The following is a 26,132-nucleotide window of genomic DNA, read 5'->3' on the forward strand; positions in this document are numbered from 1 at the left end:
GGCCAGAAGACTTCTCTTGTGAAGTCTACCAAACATTTACAGAGGAATTAACACTAGTTCTCCCCCAAACTCTTCCAAAAATTTGAAGAGGAGGGAGCATTTCCAGACTCATTTTATGCTGTCAGCATTACACTGATACCAAATCCTGACAAGGACACTATAAAAATTGCAGACCAATATCCCTGATGAAAATTTTCAAGAAAATATCAGCAGACAATTTAACAGCACGTTTGTAAGTATTATACACTGTGACCAAGTGGAATTTATTCCTGGAATGCAAGAATGGTTCAACATACAAATATTAATCAATTTAATATACCACAGTAGCAGAATAAAGATGAAGGGAACCCATGATCATCTCAATTTATGCAGAAAGAGCATTTGACAAAATTTAACACCTTTTAATTATGTAAACCCTTAACAAACTAGGAATAAAAGATAACTACCTCAACATAATAAATGATACATATGAAAATCCCGCAGCTAATATACTCAATGGTGAGGCTGAGGGCTTTCCCTCTAAGAAGGCTTAATAAAGAGACTAAATTCTTCACAAGGAAATTCACAAAATACCATTAAATAGAATAATATTCAAGATTCTCTATACCTTCTTTATAGACCAAAAATAAAAAACAAACCCCAAAGCAAAAAACTTACACCAGGAACATAATGATAAGAGTCCCTGGTTGAGGACAGCAATGAACAGGAGACTACAGTAGACAGGCGACTAGATTGTATAGTAGGAAATATTTAGAACCATTACATAAAATTTATATTAGTCAATAGACACATAAGTCAGTGGAACAGAATAGAAAACCCAGAAATAGCCCCCACCCAAGAACAGGAAACTGATTTTTGACAAAGATACAAAAAGCAACTTTTGAAAAGTCTTTTCAACCAAAGGTACTGGGACAATTGGATATGCATAGAAAAAAATGAACCTTGACCTAAGTCTTACACCTTATGTAAAAATAACTCAAAATGAATCATAGAACTTCATGTAAAACATAAATATATCTAGAAACACATACTTTGATTTCTCAGCATGTTTCCTAGAGAAAGTTTCAAATTAAGGCAGTTTGTGCTGGAAAGTTGATTTGGAGTGATTGCTCCCCTTATGTACATAGGTAAGCCTGTCATCCTAACAAAGAAAGTCTGTTTCCAACAAGGTAGTTGAAGGACAGCTTCCAACACATTCAGATCCCAGATTGGAACTTGTGGAGAAGCGTTCATTCAGCTAGACTGAAAGTGAAGGGTACAAGTATAAACAATGTGAATTCTCAGCAAGTTTCCAAGAGCTGGTTTCAAGGGAGAGGAAGTTTGTGCTGATAAACCAAGATGGAGTGAGTGTCTCCCCTTATATATATAGGTAGGCCAGTGTCACTAACCCATAAACTAGGTGTTACCAACAGGGTAGTTGAAGGACGGCTTCCACAGACAATCAGATCCCAGAATGGAACATGTGTAGAACCGATCATTCATCTAGCACAAAGGACAAGGGTACATCTAGAAACACTTACCCTGATTTCTCAGCATGTTTCCTAAAGACAGTTTCAAGGTAATGGCAGTTTGTGCTTGAAAACCATGTTGGAGCGAGTGACTCCACTTTTATATACAGGTAGGCCAGTGCACCTAACCCAGAAACTCTGTGTTCTCAACAAGGTAGGTGAAGGACAGCTTCCACACACATTAGGATCCCATAATGGAACATATGCAGGAGCATTCTGTAATCTAGCAGAAAGGGCAAAAGTACATTGAGAACACTTGCCTTGATTTCTCAGCATGTTTCCTAGAGCAGGTTCCAAGGAAAAGGCAGTATGCCCTGGAAAACAGAGCTGGAATATGTCCTGCCATATATATATATATAGGCTTGTGTCCACAACCTAGGAACAGTGTGTTCCAAACAAGGTAGTTGAAGGACGGTTTCTAAACACATTCAGATCCCAGAATGGAACATATGCTGAAGAGTTTATTCATCTAGCACAAAGGGCAAGGATATATCTAGAAACAATTATCCTGATTTCTTAGCATGTTTCCTAGTGATGGTTTCAATGTAAAGGCAGTTTGTGCTCAAAAACCATGTTGGAACAAGTGAATCTGCTTATATATATATAGGCAGGCAAGTGCCCCTAACCCAGAAACTCTGTGTTCCCAACAAGGTTGTTGAAGGATGGCTTCCACACACATTTGGATACCAGAATGGAACACGTGGAAACGTTCATTCATCTAGCACAAAGGACAAGGGTACATCTAGAAACACTTACCCTGAATTCTCATCATGTTTCCTCAAGCCGTTTCAAGGTAAAGGCAGATTGCTCTGGAAAACTAAGTTGGAGCATGTGCCTCCCATTATATATAAAGGTAGGACAGACCCCCTAACCCAGAAACTCTGTTTTCCCAACATGGTAGTTACATGACAGCATCCACACACATTGGGATGTCGGAATGCAACATGTTGAGATGTGTTCATTTATCTAGCACAAAGGACAAGGGTTCATCTAGAAACACATACCCTGGGTTCTCTGCATGTTTCCTCCAGCCGATTTCAAAGTAAAGGCTGTTTGCTTTGGATAACAGTTGGAGAGAGTGCCTCCCTTATATGTACAGGTGGGCCAGTGCCACTAACCGAGAAACTTTGTGTTCATAAAAATGTAGCTGAAGGAAGGCTTCCACACACAGAAGAATCTCAGAATGTTACATGTGAAGAAGCGTTCATTCACGTAGCACAAAAGAAAAGGGTACATCTAGAAGCAATTACCCTCATTTCTCAGCATGTTTCCTGAAGCTGGTTTCAAAGTAAAGCCAGTTTGCTCTGTAAAGCCGAGTTGGAGCAAGTGACTCCCCTTTTATATATAGGCAGGCCAGTGCCACTAACCGAGAAATTCTGTGCTCAGAACAAGGTATGTGAATGAAGGATTCGACACACATTTGGATACCAGAATGAATCATGTAGGGAAGCATTCATTCACCGAGCACAAAAGGCAAGATTACATCTAGAAACACTTACCCTTTCTCATCATGTTCCTTGAGCTGGTTTCAAGGTAAAGGCAGTTTGTGCTGGAATACCGAGTTGGAGTGTGTTCTTCACTTATATATAAAGTTTGGCTAGTTCCACTAACCCAGAAACTATTTTCACAAAAGTGTAGGTGAAAGACTGCTTCTACACACTTTCAGATCCCAGAATGGAACAAGTGGAGAAGCGTTCATTCTTGCAGCAGAAAGGGCGTGGACATATCTAGAAACACCCTGAATTCTCAACATGGTTCCTAGAGAGGGTTTCAAAGTAAATGCAATTTTGCTGGAAAACTAAGTTGGAGAGAGTCACTCCCCTTTTTACATACAGAGGTAGGCCAGTGCCTCTAAACCAGAAACTCTGTGTTCTGAACAAGGTAGGTGAAGTTTGCCTTACACACACACATTCGGATGCTAGGATGGAATATGTGGAGAAGCTTTCTTTCAGCTAGCACAAAGGGCAAATGTACATCTAGAAACAAGTACCTTGACTTCTCAGCATGCTTCCTAGAGTGGGTTTCAAGGTAAAGGCAGTTTGCTCTGGAAAACCAAGTTAGAGTGAGTGCCTCCCCTTCTATAAATAGGTAGGCCAATGCAACTAACCGAAAAACACTGCATTCAGAATAAAGTAGGTGAAAGGCTGTTTCCAAACACAGTCTGATCCCAGAACTAAAGATGTGCAAAAGTGTTCATTCATCAAGCAGAAAGTGCAAGAGTACCTCTAGAAACACCTACCCTGATTTTTCAGCATGATTTCTAGGGATGGTTTCAAGGTAAACACAGTTTGTGCTGGAAAACCGAGTTGGAGTGATTCACTCCACTTTTATTACAGGTAGACCATTACTCCTAACCCAGAAACCCTTTTTTCCCAACAAGGTAGGTGAAGGGTGGCTTACACATACATTTGGATCCCAGAATCTGACAAGTGGAGAAGCATTCATTGAGCTAGCACAAAGGGCAAGAGTACTTCTGAAAATACTAACCATGATTTCTCAGCATATTTCCTAGAGCAGGTTTCAAGGTAAAGGCTTTTGCACTGGAAAACCAAGTTGGAGCGATTGTCTCCCCTTACATATATAGGTAGGCCAGTGTCACTAACCGAAAAACTGTGAGCTACAAACAACACAGGTGAAGAATGACTTCCACACACATTTGGATCCCAAAATGGAACTTTAGGTGAACCGTTCATTCATCTAGCACAAAGGGAAATGGTACATCTAGAAAGAGTTACCCTGATTTCTCAGCATGCTTTCTACAGTCAGTTTCAAGGTACAGGCAGTTTGCAATGGAAAACTGAGTTGGAATAAGTACCTCCCACAATATACATAGGTTGGCCAGTGCCCCTAACCGAGAACCTCTGTGTTCCCAACAAGCAAGGTAAAGGACAGCTTCCACACACATTCAGTTCCCAGAATGGAACATGTGGAAAAGCATTCATTCATCTAGCACAAAGGGCAAGTGTACATCTGGAAACACTTACCCTCATTTCTAAGCATGTTGCCTAGAGTAGGTTTCAAGGTAAAGCAGTTTGCACTGGAAAACTGAGTTGGAGTATGTGCCTCCCCTAATATATATAGGGAAGCCAGTGCCCATAAACCAGAAACGCTGTGTTTGGATCAAGGTATGTGAACCACGGTTTCTGCACACATTAGGATCACAGAAGCATTCTTTCATTCTAGTAGAGTGGGCAAGGTTACACGTGGAAATACTTTGCCTGATTTCTCAGCATGTTTCATCAAGCCAGTTTCAAGGTAGAGGTTGTTTGCGCTGGAAAATTGAGTTGGAGTGAGTGCCTCCTCATATATATAAGTAGCCTAGTGCCCTTAATACAGAAACTCCGTGTTCTGAACAAGGTATGTGAGGAGGGCTTGCACACACATTCGAATGTCAGAATGGAAAATGTGGAGAAACATTCATTTATCTAGCACAGAGAGCAAGTGTACATCTAGAAACAATTACCCTGAATTCTCAGCATGTTTCCTATAGTCAGTTTCAAGGTAAAGGCATTTTGTGCTAATAAATGACTTGGAGTGAGGCTCTCCCCTAATATATATAGGTAGGCCAGTGACTCTAACCCAGTAACTCTGTGTTCACAACAAGGTTTGTGAAGATTGGCTTACGGACACATTCGGATCCCAGAATGGAACATGACGAGAAGCATTCTCTAACGTAGCTCAAAATGAAAAGATATATCTTGAAATACATACCCTGCTTCTCGGAATGGTTCCTTGAGCCGGTTTCAATATAAAGGCAGTTTGTGCTGGTAAGTCGAGTTGGATCGAGAGCCTTCCCTTATATATACAGTTTGGCCAGTGCCCCTATCCCAGAAACTCCATGTTAACAACAAGGTAGGTGAAGGACTGCTTCCACACAGATTAGAAACTCAAAATGGAACATGTGAAGAAGCGTTCATTCATCTAGCACAAGCGGCAGGTGTACATCTAGAAACCCTTATCCTGATTGCTCAGCATGTTTCCTGGAGCAGGTTTCAAGAGAAAGGCAATTTGTGCTGGAAAACCGAGTTGGAGAGAGTGCATACTCATAGGTATGTAAGTAGAGTTTTTCCCCAACCACAGACAGTCTGTGTTCCCAACAAGCTAGGTGAAGGATGGCTTCCAAACACATTCGGATCCTAGAATGGATCATGTGAAGAGGTGTTCATTTGTCTAGCATACAGGGCATAGGTATAAATAGAAACACTTACTATGATTTCTCAGCAGGTTGCCTAGTGACATTTCCAAGGGAAAGGCAGTTTGTGCGGAAAACAGAGAAGGAATGAGTGACTCCAAACAGGTATGTAAGTAGTGTAGTTCCCCTAACGTAGAAACTCAGTGTTCCCAACAAGCAAGTCATAGATGGCATTCACACACATTCAGATTCCAGAGTGGAGCATGTGGAGATGCGTTCATTCATCTATCGTACAGGTAATGGTTATATCTAGAAACACATACTCTGATTTCTCAATATGTTTCATAGAGCCAATATCAAAGGAATGTCCATTTGTGCTGGAAAACTGACTTCGGTCCAGTGCCTGCCCACATATATGTAAATGGCGTTGCTCACCTTACCCAGAAACTCTGGGTTCCCAACAGGCTAGTTGAAGGATTGCTTCAAAATATGTTGGGAAATAACATTGGAGTATGTGGGTATGAGTTAATTCAACTAGCATATATGGCATGGGTATATCTAGAAACACTTATCTGATTTCTCAGCATCTTTCCTAGAGCCGTTTTCAAGGGAAAGGCAATTTGCACAGGAAAACCGAGTTGGAGTATGTGCCTTCATATAGATTTGTAAGAAGTGTAAATCCCTGAACACAGAAATCTGTGTTCCCAACAATCCAGATGAAGGACGTCTTCCACAAATATTCAGATCCCAAAATGAACCATGTGGAGATGCCTTCATTCATCCAGCATACAGGGCATGAGTCCATGTAGAAACACTCTCTGAATTCTCAGCGTTTATCCTAAAGCCGGTATTAATGGAAAGACAGTTTGCGCTGAAAAAACGAGTTGCAGCGTGTGCCTACCCATAAATATATAAGTAGTGTAATTCCCCTAAGACAGAAACTCCATGTCCCCAACAAGCTAGGTGAAGGATGGCTTCCACGTACATTCGGATCCCAGAGTGGAGTATGTGGAGAGACACTCCTTCATCTAGCATACAGGGCATGAATATGTCTAGAAACACTTACTCTGATATCTCTGCAAGTTTCATACAGCCAGTTTCAAGCAAAATGTATTTTGTGCTGGAAAACACAGTTGGAGCCAGTTCCTTCCCATAGATATGTAGGTAGATTACATCCACTAGAACAGAAACTGTGATCCCAGCAATCTAGGTGAAGGATGGCTTCCACACACATTCTGATCCCAGAATGTAGTATGAGGAGAGGCATTCATTCATCTAGCATACAGGGCATGGGTACATCTAGAAACACTCAGCATGTTCCCTAGAGCTGGGTTCAGGGGAAATGCAGTTTGCACTGGAAAACTGAGTTGTAGCGGGTGCCTCCACATAGGTATGTAAGTAGCACAGTTCCCCTAATACAGAATCTCTGTGTTACCAACAAGCTAGGTGAAGGACAGCTTCCAAATACATAGGGATCTAAGAATGGAATATGTGGGGAGGCATTCATTCAACTAGCATACATCAGATGGATATATCTAGAAACACTTACTCTCATTTCTCAGCATATTTCATAGAGCCGTTTTCAAGGGAAAGGTGGTTTGCAATGGAAAACTGAGTGGAGCGAGTGCCTTTCCATACTAATATAAGTAGTGTAGATATCCTAACCAATAAACTATATGTTACCAACAATCTAGGTAAAGAACTACTGCCACACACTTTTGAATCCTAGAATGGAGCATGTGGAAAGGCATTCATTCATCTATCATACAGGGTATGAGTACATCTAGAAACACTTACTCTGATTTCTCAGCATGTTTCTTAGAGCCAGTTTCAAGGGAAAGATAGTTTGCACTGGAAAACCGAGTTGGAGTGAGTGCTTCCCCATAGATACGTAAGTAGCATAGTTTCCCTAAGCCAGAAACTCTGTGTTCCCAACAAGCTAGGTGAAGGATGGCTTCCAAATATATAGGGATCTAAGAATGAAGTATGTGGGGAGGTGTTTATTCAACTAGCATACATCACATGGGTATATCTAGAAACACTTACTCTCATTTCTCAGCATCCTTCATAGAGCCGTTTTCAAGGGAAAGGCAGTTTGCGATGGAAAACTGAGTGGAGGGAGTGCCTCTCCATAGGTATGTAAGTAGTGGAGTTCCCCTAAGATAGAAACTGTGTATTGCAAACAAGCTAGGTGAAGGATGGCTTCCACACACGTTCAGATCCCAGAATGGAGCATGTGGAAAGGCATTCATTTATGTAGCATTCAAAGTATGAATATATCTAGAAACACTCTGATTTACCAGCATGATTCCTGAACCCGATTTTAAAGGAAAGGCATTTTGCACTGGAAAACTGATTTGGAGCCAGTGCCTCCCCATAGGTATGAATATAGCTGAGTTCTCCTAAAACAGAAATTCTGTGTTCCCAACAAGCTCAGTGAAGGAGGTCTTCCACAGCCATACAGATCCCAGAATGGAGCACGGCAAGATCAATTCATTCATCTAGCATACAGGTCATGGGGACATGTAGGAACACTTACTCTGACAGTTCATCATGTTTTCTAAAACAGGTTTCAAGGGAAAGGCTGTTTGCATTGGAAAACCTGGTTGGATCAAGTGCATGCCCATAGGTATATAAGTAGCCTATTTCCCATAACACAGAAAGTATGTGTTCACAACAAGCAAGGTGAAGGACAGCTTCCACACACATTTGGATCCCAAAATGGAGCATGTGGAGAAGCGTTCATTCATCTAGTATACAGGGCATGGGTACATCTATAAATACTGATTTCTCAGCATGTTTCCAAGAGCCGGTTTCAAAGGAAAGGAAGTTTGCCCTGGAAAAGCGAGTTGGAGTAATTTTCTCCCCATTGATATGTAAGCAGAGTAGATCCCCTAACACAGGAACTTAGAGTTCTCAATAAATTAGATGAAGAACAGCTGCCACACATATTCAGATCCCAGAATGGAGCATGTAGAGAGGCGTTCATTCATCTATCATATATTTAATTGTTATATCTAGAAAGACATACTCTGATAACTCAAGATGCTTCTTAGGGCTGATGTCAAAGTAAAGGCCGTTTGCCCTGGAAAACTGAGTTCGAACGAGTTCCTGCCCACAGATATGTAAGTGGCGTTGTTACCCTAACAAAGAAACTCTGTTTTCCCAACAAGTTAGGTGAAGGATTGTTTCCAAACATATTGCAATCTAAGAATAGAGGATGTGGGGAGGCAATCATTCAAATAGCATACATGGCATGGTTATATATAGAAACACTTACTCTGATTTCTATGCATCTGTCCTAGAGCCGGTTCGAAGGGAAAGACACTTTGTGCTGGAAAACTGAGTTGAAGCAACTGCCTCCCTATAGGTATGTAAGTAGTGTAGTACCCCTAACACAGAAACTCTGTGTTACCAACAAGTTAGGTGAAGGATGGCTTCCACACACATTCAGATCGCAGAAGAGAGCATGTGGAGAGACCTTCATTCATCTAGGATACAGGGCATGGGTACAAGTAGGAACAATTACCTTGAAATCTCAGCATGTTTCCTTGTGCTGGTTTAAAAGAAAGTCAGTTTGCGCTGGGAAAAAGAGTTGGGTGGTGCCTACACAATGGTATGTAAGTAGCGTAGTTCCCCTAACCCAGAATCTATGTTTTCCCAACAAGCTAGGTGAAGGATGGCTTCTTCAACTACTCGGATACCATAATGGAGCATGTGGAGAGGTGTTCATTCATCCAGTGTATAGGGAATGTGTACATCTAGAAATACTTACTATGACTTCTCAGCATGTTCCCTAGTGTCAATTTAAAGGGAAAAGCATTTTGTGCTGGAACACCAAGTTGGAGTGAGTGAATACCCATAGGTATGCAAGTATTGTAGATCCCCCAGCCCAGAAACTCTGTGTTACCAACAATCTAGGTGGAGGACAGCATCCACACACATTCAGATCCCACAGTGGAGCATGTGGAGATGTGTTCTTACATCTAGCATACAGGGCATGGGCACATCCAGAAACCCTTACTCTGATTTCTCAGCATGTTTCCTGGAGCCAGTTTCAAGGGAAAGGCAATTTTCATTGGAAAACCAAGCTGGAGTGAGTGCATGCCCATAGGTGTGTAGGTAGCATAGATGCCCTAGCCCAGTAACTCTGTGTTCCCAACAAGCTAGGTGAAAGATGGTGTCCACACACTTTCAAATCCCAGAATGGAGCATGTGGACAGGCGTTCATTAATCTAACCTACAGGAAATGGTTATCTCTAAAACACATACTCTGATTTCTCAGCATGTTTCCTAGAGCCGTTTTCAAGTTTAAGGCAGTTTGTGCAGGAATACTGAGTTAGAGTGAGTGCCTCCCTATATATATATGTAAGTAGTTCAGTCCCCTAACACAGAAACTCTGTTCCCTACAAGACAGGTGAAGAATGGCTTCTACACACATTCGGATTGCAGAAAGAAACATGCAGAGAGGCATTCACTCATTAAGCATACATTTCTTGGGTATATCTAGAAACATATACACTGATTTCTCCGCATGTTTCCTAGTGCCTTTCTTAAAGGACAGGCAGTTTGCCCTGGAAAACTTGGATCGAGCAAGTGCTTCCCCATAGATATTTAGGTGGCATTTTTCCTGTAACACAGAAAATCTTTGTTCTCAAAAAGCTAGGTGAACTATGGCTTCCAAACACATTTGGGTCCCATTACGGAGCATGTGGAAATGCGTTCTTACATCTAGCATACAGGGCACGAGTATTTCTAGAAACAATTACTCTGATTTCTCCGCATGTTTCCTAGGCCCGATTTCCAAGAAAGGAGTTTTATCCTGGAAAACAGACTTGGTGTCAGTGCCTCATCATTGATAGGAATTTAGCTTAGTTCTCCTAACACAGAAACTCTGTGTTCCCAACAAGCTAGGTGAAGGAGGTCTTCCACATTCATACACATCCCAGAATGGAGCATGGGGAGAGCCATTGAATCATCTAGCATAAACAGCATGGGTACATGTAGAATCACTTACAATGAATTTTCAGTATGTTTTCTAGAACATGTTATAAGGGAAAGGCACTTTGGCTGTAAAACTGAGATTGGTCAGTGCATGCCTATAGATATATAAGTAGCATAGTTTTCATAACCGGAATCTCCATGTTGCCAACAAGCTAAGAGAAGGATGGCTTCCACAAACATGCAGATTCTAAAATGAAGCATGTGGAGAGGCATTGTTTCATCTAGCTTACAGATGCATATAGATGCAGCAAAGCCTCTCTACTTCTTCCATTCTCAGATCTGAATGTGTGTGGAAGCCTTTCTTCAAATACTTGTTGGGAACACAGTTTCTCCTTCAGGGATATAACACTACTTCCATATCTATTGGGAGGCACTCTCTCCAACTCGGTTTTCTAATGCAAAATGCATTTCCTTGCAAACTGGCTCTTGGTAACATGTGGAGAAATCAAAGTAAGTGTTGTGAGATGTACCCAGCCCCTGATGCTAGATGCAGCAACGCCTCTATCCTTGTTCCATTCTCAGAATGTGTGAATGTGTGAGGAAGCCATCCTTGACCTTCCTTGTTGGGAACACAGAGTTTCTGTTTGCGGGGAAGTACACTACTTCCATGTGTATTGGGAGATACAAGCTCTAACTGCTTTTACAGCAGAAACTGCCTTTTCTTGCAAACCAGCTCTATGAAACATGCTGAGAGATCACAGTCAGTGTTTCTAGATGTCCCCCAGCCCTTAATTCTAGATGCAGCAATGCCACTCACCCTGTTCCATTCTCAGATATGAATGTGTGTTGCAGCTGTCCTTCAACTAGCTTGTTGGGAACACAGACTTACTGTTTGAGAGGAAACATGCTAATTACATATCTATTGGGAGGCTTTAACTCCAACTCGGCTTTCCATTGCAAACTGCCTTATGTTGCCAACATGTTCTAGGAAAAATTTTGAGAGATCACAGTCATTCTTACTTGGTGTCCCCCAGCCCTTAATTCTAGATGCAACAACGCCTTTGTCCTTGTTCCATTCTCAAATCTGAATGTGTATGGAAGCAGCCCTTCACCTACCTTGTTGGGAACATAGACATTCTGCTTGAGGTGAACTGCACTATTTACATATATATGGGGAGGCACTCGCTCCAACTCGGTTTTCCAGTGAAAACTGTCTTTCCTTGTAAACTGGCACTAGGAAACATGCTGAGAAATGACAGTCATTCTTCCTACATGTCCCACAGCCCTTGATGCTTGATGCAGCAATTCCTCTCTCCTTGTTCCATTCTCAGATCTGAATGTGTATGGAAGCCATCCTTCATTTACCTTGTTGAGAACACAGAGTTTCTGCTTAAGGGGAACTATGCGACTTACATATCTCTTGGTAGGCACTCGCTCATACTCAGCTTTCCCATGCAAGTGGCCTTTCCTTGCAAAGGGGATCTAGGAAGCATGCTGATATATCTGAGTCAATGTTTCTAGATGTCCCCCAATCCTTGATATAGATGCAGCAACACCTCTCGCCTTGTTCCATTCTCAGATCTGAATGTGTTGGAAGCCTTCCTTCACCTTCCTTGTTGGGAACACAGATTTTCAGTTTGCAGGAAACTATGTGACTTACATAGCTATTCAAAGGGACTCACTCCTACCTGGTTTTCCAGCGCCAAATACTTTCCTTGCAATCCAGATCCAGGATACATGCTGAGAGTCAAAGTCAGTGTTTCTTGCTGTCCTCCAGCCCTTGATGTTAAATGCAGAAACACCTCTCTCCTAGTTCCATTCTCAGGTTAGAGTGTGTGAGGAAGCCTTCCTTCAGCTACCTTGTAGGGAACAAAAGTTTCTGCTTGAGGGAAAATATGTGACTTAAATATCTATGGGGAAGCCATCACTGGAAATCGATTTTCAGTCCAAACTACCTTTCCTTGTAAACTGGCTCTAAGAAACATGCTGATATATCAGAGTCAGTGTTTCTACATGTCCCGCAGCCCTCGATGCTAGATGCAGCAACGCCTCTCTCATTGTTCCATTCTCAGATCTTAATGTGTGAGGAAGCCGTCCTTGACCTTCCTTGTTGAGAACACAAAGTTTCTGCTTGACACTACTACCATATTGATTGGGAGAGACTTGCTCCAACTGGCTTTCCATTGGAAATTACTTTTTCTTGCAAACCGGCTCCAGGAAACATGCTGAGAAATCACAGTCAGTGTTTCTATATGTTCCCCACCACATGATGCTAGATGCAGTAATGCCTGTCTTCTTGTTCGGGTCTCAGATTTGAATGTAAGTGGAAGCCGTCTTCACTAACTTGTCGGGAACACTGAGTTTCTGCTTGAGGGGAACTATGTGACTTACATATCTAGGGGGAGGCCCTCATTCCAACTCTCTTTTCCAGTGGAAACTGCCTTTCCTTGCAAAACGACTCTAGGAAACATGCTGGTATATCAAAGACAGTGTTTCTAGAAGTTCCCCAGCCTTGATGCTCGATGCAGCAAAACCTCTCTCCTTGTTCCATTCTCAGATCTGAATGTGTGTGGAAGCACTCCATCAAATAAATTGTTGGAACACAGAGTTTCTGCTTGAGGGGAACTATGTGACTTAAATCTCTATGGGCAAGCCCTTGCTGCAACTTGATTTTCCAGTGCAAAGAACCTTTCCTTGCAAACCAGCTCTAAGAAACATGCTGAGAGATCACAGTAAGTGTTTCTAGATGTCCTGCAACCCTCGATGCTAGATGTAGCATACCTCTCTTCTTATTCAATTTTCAGATCTAAATGTGTTTGGAAGCCATCCTACAAATACCTTGTTGGGAATACAGACATTCTGCTTGAGGTGAACTATACTACTTACATATCAATTGGAAGGCACTCGCTCCTACTCAGTTTTACCACGCAAACAGCCTTTCCCTGCAAACCGACTCTACGAAACATTCTGAGATAACACAGTCAGTGTTTTTAGATGTCCCCAGGCATTGATGCTATATGCAGCAACACCACGTGCCTTATTAGATTCTCAGATCAGAATGTGTGTGGAAGCCATCTTTCACTTCTTTGTGGCTAGCACTGAGTTTCTTCTTGAGGGGAGCAATGCTATTTATATCTCTATGGGGAGGAGCTCACTCCAACATTCTTTTCCACTGTGAAATGCCCTTCCTTGCAAACTGGCTCTAGGAAACATGCTGAGAAATCACAGACTGTATTTCTACATGTCCCCCAGCCCATGATGCTAGATGCAACAACGCCACTCTCCTTGTTCCATCTCAGATCTGAATGTGTGTGGAAGCTTTCCTTCACCTACCTTGTTGGGAACACTTAGTTTCTGCTTCAGGGGAACTACACGACTTACATTTCTAGGGGTAGGCCCTCGCTCCAACATGCTTTTCCCATGGAAACTGCCTTTCCTTGCAAACCGGCTCTATGAAACATGCTGAGAGGTCGCAGTCAGTGTTTTTAGATGTTCCCCAGCCCTTGATGCTAGATGCAGCAATGCCACTCTCCCTGTTCCATTCTCAGATATGAATGTGTGTTGAAGCTGTTATTCAACTACCTTGTTGGGAGCAGTGAGTGTCTGCTTGAAGGGAACTAGGCTACTTACATATCTATGGAGAGGCAATCACTCCAAATCGTTTTTCCAGTGGAAACTGCCTTTCCTTCCAAACCAGCTCTAGTAAACATGATGAGAAATCAGTGAGTGTTTCCAGATGTCCCGCAGCCCTTGATGCTGGGTGGAGAAACACCTCTCTCCTATTTTTATTTCTCAGATCAGAATGTGTGTTGAAGCAGTCCTTCACCTACCTTCTTGGGAACACAGAGCTTCTGCTTGAGGGGAACTACGCTAGTTACATATCCATGAGGAGGCCGTCACTCCAACTCGGTTTTCCAGTGCAAACTGCCTTTCCTTACAATCTGGCTCTAGGAAACATGCTGAGAAATCACAGTATGTGTGTCCAGATATTCCCCAGCCATTGATACTACATGCAGCAACGCCTCTCTTCTTGTTCCATTCTCAGATCTGAATATGTGTGGAAATCGTCCTTATCCTACCTTGTTGGGAACACATAACTTATGCTTGAGGGGAACAAAGCAACTTACATTTCTACGGGAAGCAGCTCCTCCTACTCATTTTCCCAGCACAAGCTGCCTTTCCTTGCAAAGTGACTCTAGGAAACATCTGAGAAATCACAGTCAGTGTTTATAGATGATGCCCAGCCCTTGATGCTAGGTGCAGCAATGCCTCTGTTCTTGTCCCATTCTCAGATCTGAATGTGTGTGGAAGCCATCCTTCACCTACCTTGTTTGGAAAACCGAGTTTTTGATGAGGGGGTACTATGCTACTTACATATCTATGGGGAGGCACTCCAGCTCGGCTTTCCAGTGCACACTGACTTTACTTGGAAACCGGATGAAGGAAACATTTTATTAAATCAGTGTCATTGTTTCTACTTGTAGCCAGGTCCTTTATGCTGGATGAATATGTCATTCTCCACATGCTCATATATGAGATCTCAATGTGTGTGGAAGCTGTCCTTCAGGTTGTTTATTGTTAACACAGTGTTCCTGGGTTAACTGAATTATGCTACATAAATATCTGTGAGTAGGCACTTGCTGGTACTAAATTTTCCAGCACAAACTGCCTTTCCCTGCAAACCGACTCTAGGAAACATGAGGGATCAGAGTAAGTATTACTAGATGTACACATGCCCTTTATGATAGAAGAAAGAACGACTCTCCACATGCTCCATTTTGGCATCTGAATATGTGTGGAATCCGTCCTTCAACTAATTTGTTGGGAACATAGGTGTTCTGAGTTACGGGAATTACGCTACTTACCTATCTATTGGGAGGCACTCGCTCCAACTAGGTTTTCTAATGCAAATGGCCTATCCCTTGAAACAGCTCTAGGAAATATGCTGAGAAATCAGACTAAGTGTTTCTATATATACCCATGCCTTTTATGCTAGATGAAAGAAGGGCATTCCAAATGCTCCATTCTGGGATCCAAATGAGTGTGGAAGCCTTCCTTCATATAGCTTGTTGGGAACAGAGTTGTTCTGTGTTCTGGGAACTGCACAACTTAAATATCTATGGGGAGGCATTTACTTCAACTCATATATCCAGAGCAAACAGCCATTCCCTTTAAAAAGGCTCTAGGAAACATGCTGAGAAATCACAGTAAGTTTTTCTAGATGTAACCATGCTCTTTATGCTAGATGAAATAGCGCCTCTCCACATGCTCCATTTGGGATCTGAATGTGTGTGGAAGCTGCTCTCAAAAGTTTGTTGGTCACACAGGTGTTCTGTGTTAAAGGAGTTATGCTACTTACCTATTTATGGGGAGTGACTTACTCCAACTAGTTTTTCCTGCACAAGCTTCCTTTCCCTTGAAAACGGCCCTAGGAAACATGCTGAGAAATCAGAGTACGTGTTTCTAGATATACCCATGCTCTTTATGCTAGATGAGAGAATGGCTATCCCCATGCTCCATTCTGGAATCCTAATGTGTGTGGAAGTCGTCCTTCATCCAGCTTTTTGGGAATACCAGGATTTATGTTAGGGGAAGTATTCTAATTAATTATCTATGGGGAGGCACTAGCTCCAATACTGTTTTCCATCGCAAACTGCCTTTCTGTTGAAACCGACTCTTGGAAACATGGTGAAATATCAGAGAATTTGTTTCTAGATGTACCCAAGCTCTTTATAGTAGATGAAAGAATGCCTCTCCACATTCTCCATTCTGTGATCTAAATCTGCGTGGATGTCCTGCTAAATTAGTTTGTTTGGAACACATGTGTTTTGTTTTATGGGAACTACACTACTTACCTATGAGAAGTCACTTGCTCCAAGATGTTTTTCCAGGCAAACTGCCTTTCCCGTGGAACCAACTGTAGAAAAGATGCTGAGAAATAAGTGTAAGTATTTCTAGATGTAACCATGCCCTTTATGCTAGATGAAAGAAAGCCTCTCCATTTGCTCCATACTGGGATCCGAATGTGTGTGGAAGCCGCCCTTCAACTAGCTTGTTGGAAACATAGGTGTTCTGTGTTAGGGGAACTAAGCTACTTACATTTCTATTGGGAGACACTCGCTCGAACTCGGTTTTGAATTGCAAACTGCCTTTCCCTTGAGACCGGCTGTGAGAAACATGCTGAGAAATCAGAGTAAGTGTTCCTAGATATACCCATGACCTTTATGCTAGATGAAAGAATGCTTCTCCACAGCTCCATTCTGGGATATGAATATGTGTGGAAGCCTTCCTTCAAATATTTTGTTGGGAACACAGTGTTTTGAAGTTTGCCGAAGTACGCTACTTACATATGTATGGCGTGGCAATCACTCCAACTCGGTTTTGAAGTGCAAACTGCCTTTCCTTTAAAACTGGTTCTAGGAAACAGGCTGAGAATTCAGAGTGTTTATAGCTGTACATATGCCCTTTGTGCTAGATGAAAGAATGACAGTCCACGAGTTCCATATTTGGTTCGGAATATGGGTGCAAGCCATCCTTCACATAGCTTGTTCTTAACACATAGCTTCTGTGTTAAAGTAACTACATTACATTTATACATATGGGGATGCAGGAGCTCCAACTATGTTTTCCAGCACAAACTGCTGTTCCATTTAACCCGGCTCTAGGAAACATGCTGAGAAATCTGAGTATTTGTGTTAGATGTACCCAAGCCCTTTGTGCAAGATGAATGAACACTTCTCCACAAGTTCTATTCTGGGATCCAAATGTGGGTGTAAGGCCTCCTTCACCTAGCTTGTTATGAAGACAGAGTTCCTGCGTTGTGGGAACTACTCTACTTACAAACCTATATAGAGGCACTTGCTCCAACTCTGTTTTCCAGGCAAACTGCCTTTCCCTCGAAACCTGTTCTAGGAAACATGCTGAGAAATCAAAGTGTATCTAGATGTATACATTCCCTTTCTGTTAGATGAATTAACACCTCACCACATGTTCCATTCTGGAATATGAATGTCTGTGGAAGCCGTCCATCATCTATCTGGCTGGGAACACAGAGATTCTGAGTTAGGGGAACTACACAAGTTACATACGTATGGGGAGGCAATAGCTCCAACTCGGTTTTCCAGGGAAAACAGCCTTTCCCTTGAAACCGGCTCCAGAAAACATGCTGAGAATTCAGAGTAACTGTTTCTAAATGTACACATGCCTTTCAGCTAGATGAATGAACGCTTCTCCACATGTTCCATTCTGGGAACTGAATGTTGGGAAGACTTCCTTAATCTAGCTTGGTGGAAAACCATAGTTACTGTATTAAAGGAACAATGTTACTTAGAGACCAATTGGGAGGCACTCACTCCTACACAGTTTTCCGGATCAAAATTCCTTTCCCTTGAAACCAGCTCAAGGAAACATGCTGGGAAATCAGAGTAATGGTTTTTAAATCTAATCATGCCCTTTATGCTACATGAAAGAACGCCTCTCCACATGTACCTATCTGGGATCCGAGTGTGTGTGGAAGCTGTCCTTCACTTAGCTTGTTGGGAACACATATTTTCTGTGTTAGTGGAGCTTTACAACTTACAAGCATATGGGGAATCACACATTCCAACTTGCTTTTCCAGAGTAAACTGCCTTTCCTTTTAACCCGGCTCTGGGAAACACGCTGAGAAATCAGGGTAATTGTTTCTAGACGTACCCATGCCCATTGAGCTAGACGAAGGAACTCTTCTCCACACGTTCCATTCTGTTATCTGAATATGTGTGGAAGATATCTTTAACCAAGTTTGATGGGAACACATTGTTTCTGTGTTGGAGGAACTCGCTACCTACAGATTGATGGGAGGCACTCGCTCCAAAACTGTTTTCCTGCACAAACTACCTTTGTCTTGAAACAGGCCCTATGAAACATGCTAAGAATTCAGAGTCATTGTTTCTAAATGTACAAATCCTCTAAATGCTAGATGAACTTAATGCCTCTCTACATGTTTCATTCTGAGATCCAAATGTGTATGTAAGCTATTCTTCAACTAGTTTGTTGGGAACACAGAGTTTCTGTGTTAGGGGAATACTCTATTTACAAATCCATATGGAGGCACTCAGTCCAACTCGGTTTTCCAGTGCTATCTTCTTTCCCTTGAAACTGCTTCTAGGAAATATGTGGAGAATTAAGACTAACTGTATCTTTAGATACCTATGCCCTTTATGCTAGAAGAAAGAACGAATCTCCACATGCTCCATTCTGGGATCCTAATGTGTGTGAAAGCCATCCTTCATCTAGCTTGCTTTGAACACAGGGTTTCTGTGGCATGAGAAGTACACTACTTACATATCCATGGGGAGGCACTTGCTTCTAATCAGTTTTCTGGAGCAAACTGCCTTTCCTTTGAAACCAGCTGTAGGAAACATGCTGAGAAATCAGAAAATTTATTGCTAGATGTACCCATACTCTTTATGCTAAATGAAAGAACTCCTCTCCACATGCTTCATTGTGGGATCTGAATGTGTGTGGAAGTCGGCCTTAAACTAGCTTGTTTGGAACACAGGAATTCTGTGTTAGGGGAACTATGCAACTGACCTAACTGGAGGCACTCGCTTCAAATCTGTTTTTCAGTGTGAACTGCCTTTCTCTTAAAATTGGCTCTAGGAAACATGCTGAGTTATCAGGTAAGTGTTTCTAGATGTACCTATGCCCTTTATGCTAGATGAAAGAGTGCCTCTCCACATGCTCCATATAGGGATCCGAATGTGTGTGGAAGCCGTCCTTCAAATAATTTGTTGGGAGAAGATGGTTTCTGGGTTAGCCAAAGTAATCTACATACGTATCTATGGGGTGGCAGCGGCTCCAAGTCTGTTTAACAGTTCAAACTGCCTTTACCTTGAAACCGGCTCTAGGAAACATGTTAAGAAAAGAGAGTAAGTTTTTGTTGATGTAACCTTACCTTTTACGCTAAATGAAAGAACTCCTCTCCACATGCTCCATTCTGGGATGTGAATGTGTGGATGGTGTCCTTCACCTAGCTTTAATGAATCACAGTGTTTCTGTGTTAGGAGAACTACACTACTTACATATCTATGAGGAGGCAATTGCTCCAACTCTGTTTTCCAGCAAAAACTCCTTTCCTTTGATATCAGATCTAGCAAAAAACATGCTGAGAAATCAGAGTAAGTGTTTTTTAGATGTACCAATGCCGATTCTGCTAGAAGAAAGAATGTATCTCCAAATGCTCCATTCTGGGATCCGAATGTGTGTGAAGCCGTCCTTCAACTAGCTTGTTGGTAACACATTGTTACTGTGTTAGGGGAACAACACTACTTACATATCTATTGGTAGTCACAGGTTCCAACTCGGTTTTCCAGTGCAAACAGACTTTCCCTTTAAACCAGCTCTGGGCAACATGCTTAGAAATCTAAGTGTTTCTAGATGTAAAATTTCCATTTCTGGTAAATGAAAGAATGCCTTTCCACATACTCCATTCTGGGAAGTGAATGTGTGAGAAAGCCATCCTTTACCGAGCTTGATGGGAACACTGGATTTCTGTGTTAAGGGAAGTATGCTACCTACATATCTAAGGGGAGACACTCGCTCTAACACAATTTTTACAGGGCAAAGCTCCTTGCCCTTGAAACCAGCTCTAGGAACATGCAGAGAAATCAGAATAATTGTTTCTAGATATACCAATGCAGGGACAGGGATGTTCCTCAGCCTTCCCTGAGCCCACCTGTGGAGCACCGACCCAGGCGGAGAGCACAGCAGCAGAAAGCAGCAAAGCGACTGGCACCAGGAGAAGGATGGTGGCCCCTGACTTTTAGGCAGGAACGCAGCCCCTGACCACAGTGCTGGGAGGGGCAGTGACCCACCCTTCTACCTGACCAGTCTGCAAAATCTGACTGTGGCATCGGGAGGGGCAGTGACCTGCCCACCCATAGCAAAGGAGAGCTGCACCTGACTCAGTGTTGGGAGGAGGCACAATCTGCTTGCTGACAGGCACTGGGAGCAGCACAGACAAGGGTGCCAATGGAGGGCCTCTGGAAACAGCAAGCTGAGCTTCCAAAACAGGATAAAGACAGAAAGATCTCACATCAAAAGCACACAGTCTACAGGAGAACACTGAGCCCCTCCTTTTTTGTTTTTTTAAAACTGTTTTACCTGTTATATTTTCTATCACCCTTTTAATTTTTACTTCTTAATTCATTTTTATTTCTCTTGGCTTTGATGTCCTGTTATTGATTACACACAGGTTTCAGATACATCTTTCCACTTTTCTCCTTTTTTAAAGGTTTTTAAATGACATCTCAACCCGATTGCTATTCTGCTTCAACTTCCTGTTCTATCATTCATTATACACTCTTTTCAAACCTTTTTTCTTCATTCTTTTAAAATTCTTTCTCTCTTTTTTTTCTAAGTCTTATTCCTACATAGGCATTAGATAGATAAACTCCTTAAGGACCACAGTAGATAACTGATACTCCATAAAACACAGTGCCAGAGAGGCATGAGCATGATGAAGAAGCAGAGAAAGCATCCCCAATTAAAATACCAAGAGAAATAAACTGAAAGAAAATCAATGAAATAGACATTGATAGACTAATAGATCAACATTTCAAAAAAGGAGTGATCAAAATATTGAGGGAACTAAAAGAGATAGTGTTTAGAGAAATAAAATATGCCAAAAATGAAATTGAAGCTATAAAGAAGAGCCAAGTAGAATTGATAAACTCATTGACTTAGATGAGGAGTGATCTAATGGCTGAGCAAACCAGACTAGAAAATGCAGAGGAACAAATTAGTGACCTAGAAGACAGGACAATAGAAAGCACCCAATGGGAAGAGCTACAAGATAAACAAATTAAAATAAATGAAAATGACATAAGGGACCTATGGGATAATATAAAGCATCCCAATCTTCCGATAATAGGGGTCCCAGAAGGGGGAGAAAGATCAAAGGGGATTGAAAAGGTTTTTGAAGAAATCATGACTGAAAACTTCCCAAACGTAAAGAAGGAATCAGATATCCAAGTATAGGAAGCTCAGAGGGTCCCAAACAGGAAGAACCCAAAAAGACCCACACCAACACATATCATAATCATGATGGCCAGAGTCAAGGATAAAGAAATGATCCTAAAGTCAGCAAGAGAAAAGCAAAGAGGGAGTTACAAGGGAACCGCCATAAGACTTTCAGCTGATTTCTCTACACAAACACTACAGGCCAGAAGGGAGTGGCAAAATATATTCAAAGCCCTGAATGAAAAAAAGATGCAGCCTAGTATACTTTATCCAGCAAGGCTATTCTTTAGGATAGAAGGAGAGACAAAGAATTTCACAGACAAGAAAAAACTACAGAGATTAGCAACACTAAGCCCATGCTAAAAGAAATATTGAAAGTTCTACTCTAAATAGAAAAGAAGCAGAATGCTACATAAATGAGAAACTCACAACTGGAAAGGTGATAACTCATGAATTACAAATAAAATAAACACAAAATTATAAAAGAAGGCATATAAATAATTGAGAGTGGGAGAGGGAGGCCGGAAAATAAAGAATTATTTTTTTTAATTTCTTGTTCTCAGTAGAATGAGATTGAGATCATGTTACTATCAGTTTAATAAAAACAGTTATAGTAATGGGTAAATAGACTTAAAAAAAGGGTAACCACGAGCCAAAAACGTACAAGGGAGTCACTAAAACTAAATAAAATTCATGATAATACAAAGGAAAATTACCAAACCACAAAAGGAAGAAGAAAGGAACAAAGAGGAAATACCAAATCAACTGCAAAGATAAGTTCAAAATGGCAATAAACACTCATCTGTCATTAATTACTGTAAATGTTAATGGACTAATGCTCCAGTCTAAATACACTGAGTGGCAGACTGGATAATAAAGCAAGAAACTTCAATATACTGCATACAAGAGACCCACTTCAGGGAGAAGGACACATATAGATTGAGAGTGAAAGGATGGAAAAGGATAATCCATGCAAATGGAAAAGCCAAAAAAGCAGGTGTTGCAGTACTGATTTCAGACAAAATAGACATTAAAACAAAGGCCATAAAGAAGGATGTTTTATAATGATTAAAGGAGTGATACAAGATGAGGATATTACACTCATTAATATATATGCACCCAATATAGGAGCACCTAAGTACATAAAACCATTACTAACAGAGATAAAGGGGGATATTGATGGGAATACAATCATAGTTGGAGATTTTAACACCACATTAACATCACTAGACAGATCTTCCAGAGGGAAATTAAATAATGCAACAGAGAAATTAAATAATACAATAGAAAAATTAAATTTGGTGGATATTTTCAGAGAATTACACTCCCCAAAAATAGGATATACATTCTTTTCAAGTGCACATGGAACATTTTCCAGGATTGATCATGTACTTGGGCACAAAAGAAACCTCAACAATTTTAAGAAGACAGTAATTATCTCAAGCATCTTTACTGACAACAATGCCATGAAACTAGAAATCAACAACAGAAACAAAGAAGAAGAAAAGGAAAGCTTGGAGATTAAAAAAAATGTTATTAAAAAAAACAATGGGTCAATGAGGAAATGAAAGCTGAAATTAAAAAATACCTTGAGACAAATGACAATGAAAGCATAACCACACAAAATTTATGGGACACAGCAAAGGCAGTGCTAAGAGGGAAGTTTATAGCGATACAGCCCTTCCTCTAAAAAGAAGAAAAACCTCAAATAAACAATTTAACCCACCAGCTGAATGAACTAGAAAAAGAAGACCAAAAAACCCCAAAAGGCAGCAGAAGGAAGGAAATTATAAAGATTAGGGAGGAAATAAAGAAAATAAAGATTAACAAGACCATAGGTAAAATCAACCAAACCAAAATCTGGTTGTTTGAAAAAGTAAATAAAATCGACAAAACTCTGGCCAAACTCACAAAGAAGAAAAAAGAGAGAGCACAAATTAGCCAAAAAAAGAAAAGAAATGGAGAAATTGCAACAAATAAAATAGAAATACAGAATATCATTTGAGAATATTATGAAAAACTATATATAACCAAACTGGATAACCTAGAGGAGATGGACAAGTTTCTGGAAACATGCTGTCCACCAAGACTGAATCAATAAAAACTGACCACTTGAACAAACTGATAACTAGAAATGAAATCTAATTTGCAATAAGAAACCTCCCTATAAATAAAAATCCAGGACCGGATGGCTTCAATGGGGAATTGTACAAAGCATGCAAAGAAGAACCGATACCAGTCCTTCTCAAACTCTTCCAGAAGATTGAAAAGTAAGGAATGCTCCCAAACTCATTCTATAAAGCCACCATCATCCTGATACCACAACCAGGCTAAGACACTACCAAAAAAGAAAATTATAGGCCAATATCACTGATGAACATAGATGCCAAAATCCTCATCAAAATATTAGCAAATAGAATCTAACAACACATAAAAAAGATTATACTTCATGACCAAGTGGCGTTAATCCCAGGGACACAAGGGTGGTTCAACATATGCAAATCAATCAATGTAATACATCACATCAACAAGAGAAAAGACAAAAACCACATGATCATCTTAATAGATGCAGAAAAATTATTTGATAAAATTCAACACCCATTAATGATAAAAACTGTTCACCAAATTATGTATAGAAGGAACATATCTCAACATATAAAAGCTATATATGACAAACCTACAGCCACAATAGTACTCAATGGTGAAAAACTCAAAAGCTTCCCACTAAAATCTGGGACAAGGATGCCCACTATCACCACTCCTATTCAACATAGTCTTGGAAGTCCTAGCCACAGCAATCAGACGAGAGAAATAAAAGGGATCCAAATTGGAAAAGAAGAGATAAAAGTGTCACTATATGCCAACAACAAGTTACTATATATAGAAAACCCTAAAAGGTACACACAAAAACTACTAGAGCTGATCAAAGAATTCAGCAAGGTAGCAGGTTACAAGATTAACGTTCAAATATCTGTTGCATTTCTTTACACTGATTATGAATCATCAGAGAAAAAACGTAAGGAAACAATCCCCTTTAAAATAGCACCCAAAGTAATAAAATAACAAGGAACAAATCTAACCAAGGACGTTAACGAATTATACACAGAAAACTATGAACCAATGATGAAGGATGTTTCCATGTCTTGACTATTGTAGGTAATGCTGCTATGAACATTGGGGTGCAGGTGTCACCTACAGCCTAAATGTCCATTAACAAATAACTGGATAAAGAAGAAGTGGTACATATAAACAATGGAATACTACTCAGCAATAAAAGCTGACAACATAATGCCATTTGCAGCAACATGGATGATAGTGGAGAATGTCATTAAAGTGAAGTAAGCCAGAAAGAGAAAGAAAAATACCATATGAGATTGCTCATCTGTGGAATCTAAAAAAACAAAACAAAACAAACAAAAAAAACCCCAAAAAACAAAAAAAAACAAATCATAAATACAAACGGAAGTAGACTCATAGACATAGAATACAAACTTGTGGTTGTCAAGGGGGCAGGGTTTGGGAAGAAATAGACTGGGATTTCAGAGTTTTAGAATACATAAAAAAGATTACACTGTACAGCACAGGGAAATATATACAAGATCTTATGGTAGCTCACAGAGAAAAAAATGTGACAATCAATATATATATATGTTCATGTATAACTGAAAAAATTGTGCTCTACACTGGAAATTGACACAACATTGTAAAATGATTATAAATCAATAAAAAATTTAAAAAAATCATTGATGAAGGAAATTAAAGAAGACTTTAAAAATTGGAAAGATACCCCATGCTCTTGGATTGGAAGAATCAATATTATTAAAATGGTCACACTGCAGAAGACAATTGACATATTTAAAAAAATCCCTATCAAATTACCCAGGACATATTTCACAGAACTAGAATAAATCATAATAAAATTTATATGGAACCATCAAAGACCTAGAATTACCAAAGCATTAGTGAAGAGAAAGAAAGAGGCTGGAGGAATCATTCTCCAAGACTTCAGACAATACTATAGAGCTACAGTCATTAACACAGCATGGTATTGTTAATAAAACAGACATATAGACCAATGGAACAGAAAAGAGAGCCCAGAAATGAACCCACAAACTTTTGGTCAACTAATCTTTGATGAAGGAGGCAAGAATATACAATGGAATAAAGACAGACTCTTCAGCAAATGGTATTGGGAAAACTGGACAGCAGCATGTAAAACAATGAAGTTAGAACACTCCCTTACAACATACACAAAAATAAACTCAAAATGTATCAAAGACTTAAATATAAGACAAGATACAATAAGAGGGAAACATAGGCAAAACATTATCTGACATACATATCAAAACTTTTCTCCTAGTAGAAATAAAAGCAAGAATAAATAAATGGGACCTAATGAAACTTACAAGCTTCTGCACAGCAAAAGAAACCATAAGTAAAATAAAAAGACAACCTATGGAATGGGAGAAAAAATTTGCAAATGAAATCGATAAAGGCTTGATCTCCAGAATATATAAGCAACTCATATGACTCAATAAGAAAAAAA

Source organism: Camelus dromedarius, chromosome 35 (assembly GCF_036321535.1).
Source record: "Camelus dromedarius isolate mCamDro1 chromosome 35, mCamDro1.pat, whole genome shotgun sequence".
Lineage (NCBI taxonomy): Eukaryota > Metazoa > Chordata > Mammalia > Artiodactyla > Camelidae > Camelus > Camelus dromedarius.